This window comes from Chelonoidis abingdonii, chromosome 5 (assembly GCF_003597395.2).
Source record: "Chelonoidis abingdonii isolate Lonesome George chromosome 5, CheloAbing_2.0, whole genome shotgun sequence".
Taxonomy (NCBI): Eukaryota; Metazoa; Chordata; order Testudines; family Testudinidae; genus Chelonoidis; species Chelonoidis abingdonii.
The window spans coordinates 47,691,301-47,699,865 of record NC_133773.1 but is presented as its reverse complement, the minus strand read 5'-3'; the positions used below and the strand labels follow the sequence as shown (position 1 = coordinate 47,699,865).

General features: G+C 43.6%; 1 pseudogene; it reads left to right on the top strand.

The window, feature by feature from the left end:
• The first annotated feature begins 1,986 nt into the window (after positions 1-1,986).
• LOC142046951 (U4 spliceosomal RNA) lies at positions 1,987-2,068 on the top strand (annotated as a pseudogene).
• The last annotated feature ends 6,497 nt before the right edge of the window (positions 2,069-8,565 follow it).

Here is an 8,565-nt window from a genome sequence, read left to right as displayed (position 1 = left end):
TGGCAGGAGAAGCACAGCCAGAGCAGCATAGCTTTTTTTTTCTCCCCTCCCTTGGCAGTTCGGCCAGGAGCAGGGGGTCTCAACATTTTTTTACTGATGGGGTGCATGATCAAAAAAGTTTGGAGAACACTGATCTAGTCTAACCCCCTGCCATCATGCAAGATTTGTCATGTCTAAAAATGAGACTACTCACAGCACATAGAATTAAAATTATGTCTTTCTTTAATTTATGCGGGTTTGGGGCCTTAGTGCTTGCTTATGCTGTGGTCAACAGCATGTTTCAACCATTGAAGCGTGTTTCTCCCCTTCAAAGCAGCAGCACGGTGCACCTGACAGGGGATCTTTTGTTCCTCCCTAAACCATCCTGCCCAGCATCTGAAGGAAGTTTCTCATTCTGGATATGCAGCTGGGACCATTCCATTGCCTGCCTTCTACCATGCAGGACAGGAATTTTGCTCTCATGGCACTGTGCATGAGACTCCCAGATAAATACCCATGAGTCTCTTGACATCCTGGACCTGGAGTAATTCATTCAAACAGACTATTGCTTAAGGGAATAACTGATTATTTTGATTTTGTTAATAAACTATTAACTGACTCCATTTGGTGCATTTTTACTTAAGACTTCCCAAATATGGTCATTTTTAAAGTGAAAAATGAATATCATGCCTTCTTGTTTAAAAAAAATAAACATCCTTAAGCGTAAAGTTTTGGAGGGCATCAGAAATTCTACCAAATCATGCCCTTCAAAAAATGGATTTGTATTTGCACATCTGGCTGTAGTCCTGAGTTCCAAATTCAGCACATCTGAATGGGCATCTATCAAGTAATTTACATGTCATTATAGATCTGCTGTTCAACATTCTAGTTAATAAAACTTTGGCTCCTTCAGAGCTTTGCGGATTTGACTGTCATCCCATATGTCCCGAAATGACTGAAGAAGCCCTTTAATATAGGAAAATTGAAAGAGTTGCAGATATATTGTAAACCTAGAACTGTCAATTCAGGATTTTTGTTTCTGACTTATTCAATTTAAGATAAAAGCTAGATTTCTCCCTGGCTGTCTCAATAACATCATAATCAGCAACATATACCTGAAGACAGTGACAACACAGGGCATCATCCTTGACAATTCTACATATTGTTTACTGCTTTCACACTGGGATAACTTCTGTATAAGTGAACTTATCAAGGACAATGATATTTATAATTAAACTTCATTCATGATTGAAATTTTTATGCTTTCAATTACATTTTGGACAAGATCCCCACCTCATATCAACTGGTATAGCTCCTTTTAGTTCAATGGAACTATGTTGATTTATGTCAGCTAAGCATATGGCCCATTAATCTTAGAAGCAACATAACATGCTTTTACCTGCAGTTCAGGAGTCAGACTGAATTGGTACCTACAGCTATGCTGACACTTTTATGGTGGCTCTGGTGGGGGTTTTATTTTTTTATTTTTTTGCAGACTTTAAACTTTCATTTAAAAAAAAGGTTTTAGCCTTATATTAACAATCTATTGAATATGAACTGATGCATATGAATGAGTTTGTGGGGAGTCAATGAGAAATAACAGCTCCCAGTGAAGTATGACTACAAGAATGTCCATACTGGGCCAGACCAATGGTCTATGTATCCCAGTATCCTGTCTTCTTACAGTTCCAGATACTTCAGAAGGAATGAACGGAACAGAACAATTATTGAGTAATCCATCAGCTGTCATCCAGTCCCAGATTCTGGTAGTCAGAGGTTTAGGTACACCCACAGCATGGGGTTTCATCCCTGACCACCCTGGCTAATAGCCATAGATGGACCTATACTGCATGAACTTATCTAGTACTTTTTTGAGCACAGTTATATTTCATCCCCTGGCAATGAGTTCCACAGGTGACTGTGCACTGTATGAAGAGTATTTCCTTATGTTTGTTTTAAACCTGCTGCCTATTAATTTCATTGCATGATCCCTGGCTCTTGTGTTATATGAAGAGGTAAGTGGCAGTATCATAGCTAATGAGGTTAATCTGAGGCGTGATTATTGCTAGTTGAAAACTTCCTTATTCACTTTCTCCACACCATTCATTATTTCATAGACCTCTATCATATTGCCCTTAGTCATCTCTTTTCTAAGCTGAACAGAGTCTTTTTAATCTCTCCTCATATGGAAGTTGTTGCATACCCCTAATAATTTTTGTTGTCTTTCCCTGTACTTTTTCCAATTCTAATATATATTTTTTGACATGGGGTGACAAGAACTGCACACAGTGTTCAATATGTGGGCATACCATGGATTTATATAATGGTATTATCATATTTACTGTCTTATTATCATTTATTTTTCGAAATGGTTCCTAACATAGTTAGCTTTTTTGACTGCTGCTGAACATTAAATGGATGTTTTCAGAGAACTATTCACAATGTTTCCAAGATCTCTTTCTTGAGTAGCAACAGCTAATTTAGACCCCATCATTTTGTATATATAGTTGAGATGTGTTCCAGTGTGCACTACTTTGCATTTATCATCATTGAATTTCATATGTCATTTTGTTGCCCAATCACCAGTTTAGTGAGATCCTTTTGTAGCTCTTTGCAGTCAGCTTTAGACTTAAGTATTTTGTGTAATTTTGTACTGTCTGCAAACCTTGCCACTTCACTCTTTACCCCCCTTTTCCAGATCATTTATAAACATGTTGAACAGCACTAGTCCCAGTACAGATCTCTGGGTGACCCCACTATTTACATGTCTCCACTGCAAAAACTGACCATTTATTCCTACCCTGTTTCCTATCTTTTAATCAATTACTGATCAATGGGAAGACTTTCCCTCTGATCCCATGACTGTCTACTTTGCTTAAGAACCTTTGCAGAGGGACTTTGTCAAAGGCTTTCTGAAAGTCCAAGTACACTATATCTACTGCATCACCCTTGTCCACATGTTTGTTGACTCCCTCAAAGAATTCTAATAGATTGATGAGGTAAGATTTTGCTTTACAAAAGCCACATTCACTCTTCCACAATAAATCATGTAAATCTATCTGTTTGATAATTCTGTTCTTTACTGTAGCTACAAGCAGTTTGCCTGGTACTGAAGTTATGTATAGTGGCCTGTAATTGCCAGGATCACCTCTGGAGACTTTTTTTTTTTAAATGTGTGTGATATTAGCTATCTGCTAGTCCTCTGGTACAGAAGCTTATTTAAATGATAAGTTATATACCACAATTAGTAGTTCTGCAGTTTCATATCTGAATTCCTTCAAAACTCTTGGGTGAATACCATCTGGTCCTGGTGACTTATTACCATTTAATTTATCAGTATGTTCCAAAACATCTACTGACAGACACTTCAACTGGGGACAGTTCCTCCAATCTGTCACTTTAAAAAAGTGACTCAGGTGTGGGAATCTCCATCACATCCTCTGCTGTGAGGACCAATGCAAATAATTCATTTAGCTTCTCTACAATGTCCTTTTCTTCCTGGAGTGCTGCTTTCGCACCTCATTCATCTAGTAACCCCACTGAGTGCTTAGAAGGCTTTCTGATTCTTATGTACTTTAAAAAAAGTTGCTGTTAGTTTTTGCTAGTTGCTCTTCAAATTCTCGTTTGGCCTTCCTTATTTCACTTCTACACTTGATCTGCCAGAATTTGTGTTCCTTTCTATTTTCCTCACTGGGATTTGACTTCCAATATTTAAATGATGTCTTTCTGTCTTTAATCACATTTTACTCTGTTGTTTAGGGGGGTTTTTGGTTTGTTTTTTGTTTTGCTTTTTTTTCTCCTCACACTGTTATCTTCAGTTTAGGGTATACATTTAGTTTGAGTCTCTATTTTGGTGTTATTAAAAAGTTTCCACGTATCTTGCAGGCATTTCACTCTTGTGACTTATCCTTTTAATTTCCGTTTAACAAGCCACCTCATTTTTAGTTCCTCTTATTGAATACTGTGGTTTCCTTGGTATACCCCTCCACACACACACAATGCAAAGAGTTACATTTAATTACATTATGGCCACAATTACCAAGCAGTTCAGCTATATTTACCTCTTGGACCAGATCTTGTGTGTCACCTAGGACTAAATGAAGACTTGCCTCTCCTCTTATGGGTTCCAGGATTTTCTGCTCCAAGAACCAATCATTAATCCTGTCTAGAAATATTATCTCTGCATTCCGCCCTGAGGCGATATGTACCCAGTCAATACAGGAATAGTTGAAATCCCAGTTCTATCTGAGAACAGGCCCTGGCCTTCGAAGGGAAAATCCTGAATAGTTTGTTGTAATTCAGGAGGAAGGCCTGATACTTGGAGCGAGGAGATACGCCTCATCGTCACTCCTGACGCCAGAGTTCTGGCTGCAGAGTCCCCTGCATCCAGAGAGGCTTGGATGGAGGTTCTTACTACCTTTTTACCCTCCTCAAGTAGGGCCGTAAATTCTTGATGGGATTCCTGGGAAAGAAGCTTCATAAACTTCCCCAAGGACACCCATGTGTTAAAGTTATATCTACTTAGGAGGGCTTGTTGGTTTGCCACCCTAAGTTGGAGGCCCCCGGCCAAGTATATTTTGCGGCCTAGGAGATCGATGCGTCTAGCCTCCTTTGACTTGGGAGCCGGGGCTTGCTGGCCATGACACTCCCTCTCATTCACCGATTGCACCACTAAACAGCAAGGAGGTGGCTGAATGCAGAGATATTCATACCCCTTTGAGGGGACCATATATTTTCTCTCTACTTCCCTTGCTGTAGGTGGAATCGAGGCTGGGGATTGCCAAATAGTATCCACATTAGCTTGTATGGTGTGGATAAATGGAAGAGCCACTCTAGTAGATGCATCAGCCAATAGGATGTCCACGACAGGGTCCTCTATTTCAGGGACCTCCTCCACCTGTAAGTTCATATTCTGAGCCACTCGTCTCAAAAGGTCTTGATGGGCCCTGAGATCGATTGTTGGAGGGCCTGAAGAGGATGTTTCTGCCACCGCCTCATCCGACAAGAAGGAGGAGGAGAGGCCCGGGACTAGGGAGTCCTGTGGGGGCTCCTGCACTTGAGGAGCGTCATCTGTGTCAGGTGGAACCTGGGTGTCTGCAGATGGTATCGGAGCCTCATCCGTGCCCGTTGGGGCAGGGGCGGCTTACTGTCGCCTCCGGTACCCGGTGTTCTGATGGGGCTGACAGTGGAGCTACTGATGGAGCACCTTGGGCCTGGTGGTATGCCCACGGTGTCCAGAAGGACCAGTGATGAGGCCCTTGCTCGTGGCTCTGACTCTCTGGGAATATATGGCTGGGGACGTCAGAGTCACGCTCCTGAGGATAGAATGCTCTACCAGCCTGCGATGACACCAAAGTGTGTCTCGATGGCCACGGCGGTGCCGATAGACTCTGGGAGGGTGCCACTGTTCTGGATGCTCAATCCCAGGGCAGTACCGGGGAGCGGTACCGGGAGCTATAACGGTACCGGGAGTGAGACCGAGACCTTCTACCATAGCAGTACCAGGAGGTTGACCGGGATCTTGAGTCCCTTTGTCTGGAGCGACTGCAGATACATGGTGCCGAGAGCGGTGCTGTGAGTCGGATCGGTACCGTGACTACCCGGCCGGCAAATGAGATGTCGAACAGTGCAGCGAGTGCGACCGGTACTGCGATGGAGAGTGGTGCTGGGACTGCGAGCGGCGCTGGGAGCGGGAACGGTGTGATCGAGAATGTCTGTGAGACTATGATCTTGAATGACGTCTCCTTGTTGGACCAATGGAAGGTGGCCTTACCAGGGCCGGTTTTCCAATGGATTGTATGACCCACACCAGCGGTGCCGGGGGTTGAGGCCATGTCGACTCTGTCATGGCGATGCGCTCCCTTGCCATGGAGAAGGTCTCCAGTGTAGATGGGAGGGCAAACTCAACCACAGCATGAGCTGGGGAGCTGTCAGGCAGCGGACTCAATGGCCCTTGTGGGACCGGAATCGACGGTGCCGCTCTCAGTGGAGCCACAATCGGCGGTACCACAGTCGATGGTGCCACGGCAGAGGATGGTGCCAGACAAAGCGTCTTCGAAGAGCACTCCTTCTGTGGAGCTGAAGCAGCTGGAGCGCTATGTTGCTTCCTGGGTCTCGGGGACAGGGAGCGGTACCGAGCAGATGTCAGTGACGGTAGGGGTCAGTACTGGGGCTCCTTCTCAGTACTGGAGCGGTCCGGGGCTGAAGGGGCGCTCCTTACAGAAGCAGTCTGTTGGGCGCTCAGTACCGACGCTGCAGGACTAAGTGCCGACTCCATGAGGAGCTGTTTCAGTCGAAAGTCCCGCTCCTTCTTTGTCCTTGGTTTAAACGACTTGCAGATGCGGCACTTATCGGTAAGGTGGGAATCCCCTAGGCACTTGAGGCAAGAGTCATGGGGATCCCCTATTGGCATCAACTTTTGGCAGCCGAGCATGGTTTGAATCCCGGTGCCTTGGGCATGGGCCTGTACCGGGGTCGAGGAAATGGGCTAATCCCCAATCCTCCCTTAAACTATATACACTAACTATAACTACAACAACTAATACTAACTATAACTACAAGAACTCGAACTATACACACAATAAATAGCAAAGAACTATGAGTAGCTAGGGACGTGGAGATCACCAAAGCCGCGTTCCACAGTTCCAACGACCGTCATGGGCGGTAAGAAGGAACTGAAGGTCCGTTGGGTCAGTAGGGGTATATATCTGGCGCCATAACGGCGCCATTCCAGGGGGCGACCCAGCCGACCCACCGAGTGTTGCTAGGGTAAAAATCTTCCGATGAACGTGCACGCAGCGCGCGCATACCTAATTGGAATCTATATGAGCAAGCACTCTAAGAAGAATCCTCATTTCACCTAGTTTCTGTGATACTTATTATATCAATATGCTCATTTCATACCAGACACCCAAGGTCACCAATCTTAATATTTAAACTTCTTGCATTTATGTACAAACACTTATAAAATGTATCAGTATTTAGTTGTCTGCCTTCATGTGATATAACTGAATAGAACTCTCTTTTGTTTGACTGTTTCTCTTAAGTTCCTATCTGTATTTATCAACTTCTATCCTCTCCTCTTTACTAGAATATAGAGCATACCCTTTAATAAATCCTCCACTAAGGGATGTCTCTGCCTGAATTTTGTGTTCTTCAATAACTTTTGGTTTTCTCACAGACCTTAGTTTAAAAACTCCTCTACAATCTTTTTAATTTTACATTCCAGCAATCTCATTCCATTTTGGTTCAGGAGGAGCCCATTCCTCCTGTATAGGCTCCTCCTCTCCCAAATGGTTCCCTAGTTCATAATAAATCTGAATCCCTCCTCTGAACACCATCATCACCTCCACACATTGGAACACTGCAGTACTGCCTGGCTAACTGGCCATGTTCATGGAACTGGAAGAATCTCAGAATGCTACCATGGAGATCTTAGACTTTAATCTCTTACCTAGCAGCCTAAATTTGGACTACAGGACCTCTCTCATACATTTGCCTATTTCTTTGGTACCTACATGTACCATGATCACTGTCTCCTCTCCTACACTGCACATAAGTCTACATATATGTCTTGAGAGGTCCACAACCTTTGCACCCTGCAGGCAATTCACCATGCCGTTATCTATATTTACATAAATCGAATCCCCCATTGCTATTACTTGTTTCTTCCTAATAACAGGGGTCCTGTCCCCCAGGGAGGTATGCTCAGTGCAAGAAAACACCATAACATCATCTGGAAGGAAGGCCCAACTATGGGATCATTTCGCCTTCACTCCAGCTTGATGTTCTCCTTCCCCAAGACTTTCACTCTCCTTAACAGAACAGAGGCCATCAGACTAGCAGTAGAACTACTCTTCGGCATCCCAGAAAGTCTCATCTATGTACTTCTGTCTCCTTTAGCTCCTCCAGTTCAGCCATTCTAGTCTCAAGAGCCTGAACTTAGTCTCTGAGAGCCATGAGTTGCTTGCACCAAATGCATACAAATGCTACCTGCCCACAAGGCAGGTAACCATACATGCTACATTCAGGACAGCAAACTGGATAGTTCCCACTCTGCTGATGGACTTCTTCCTACATTATTTTTACTCTTGCAGGGAGAGGGAGTTGTTTGCGTGTTCTCTGGTGGGGAAAAGCTTTATTGGCCTAAATTTAAAGAATGTTTATTAGGTGTATCTGGCTCACATGTTCCCTCTCAAAAATCCCCTATTTATTGCTCCTGTTCACTATCTCCTCTGATTACTTAGAAGCTGGCTTTTTAAACCCTGGGGTGTCAGCTACTTCTAGGATTTTCTCAAGAAAAACCTTCACATTTACTTATTATTTTATAAACTATTTCCCCATGTAAATAACTGCTTTTGGAAATGTTTTCAGGCAGTTGAGCTCCACTGAACATTTGGCAGGCTCTAAAAATCATAGCAAAACAGCAAGAAAAGTCTAAGTTAATAATCAGTAAAACCTGCTCCTTAAAAGGAAAGGTCATTGTCCCTCTAAATCTTTCCAGACATCTCTGAGCAACAGCATCTGACTATGGGACACTTTATGGCATGAATTTCATCGCTGACATTTGGTGGCAGCCATCTCAGA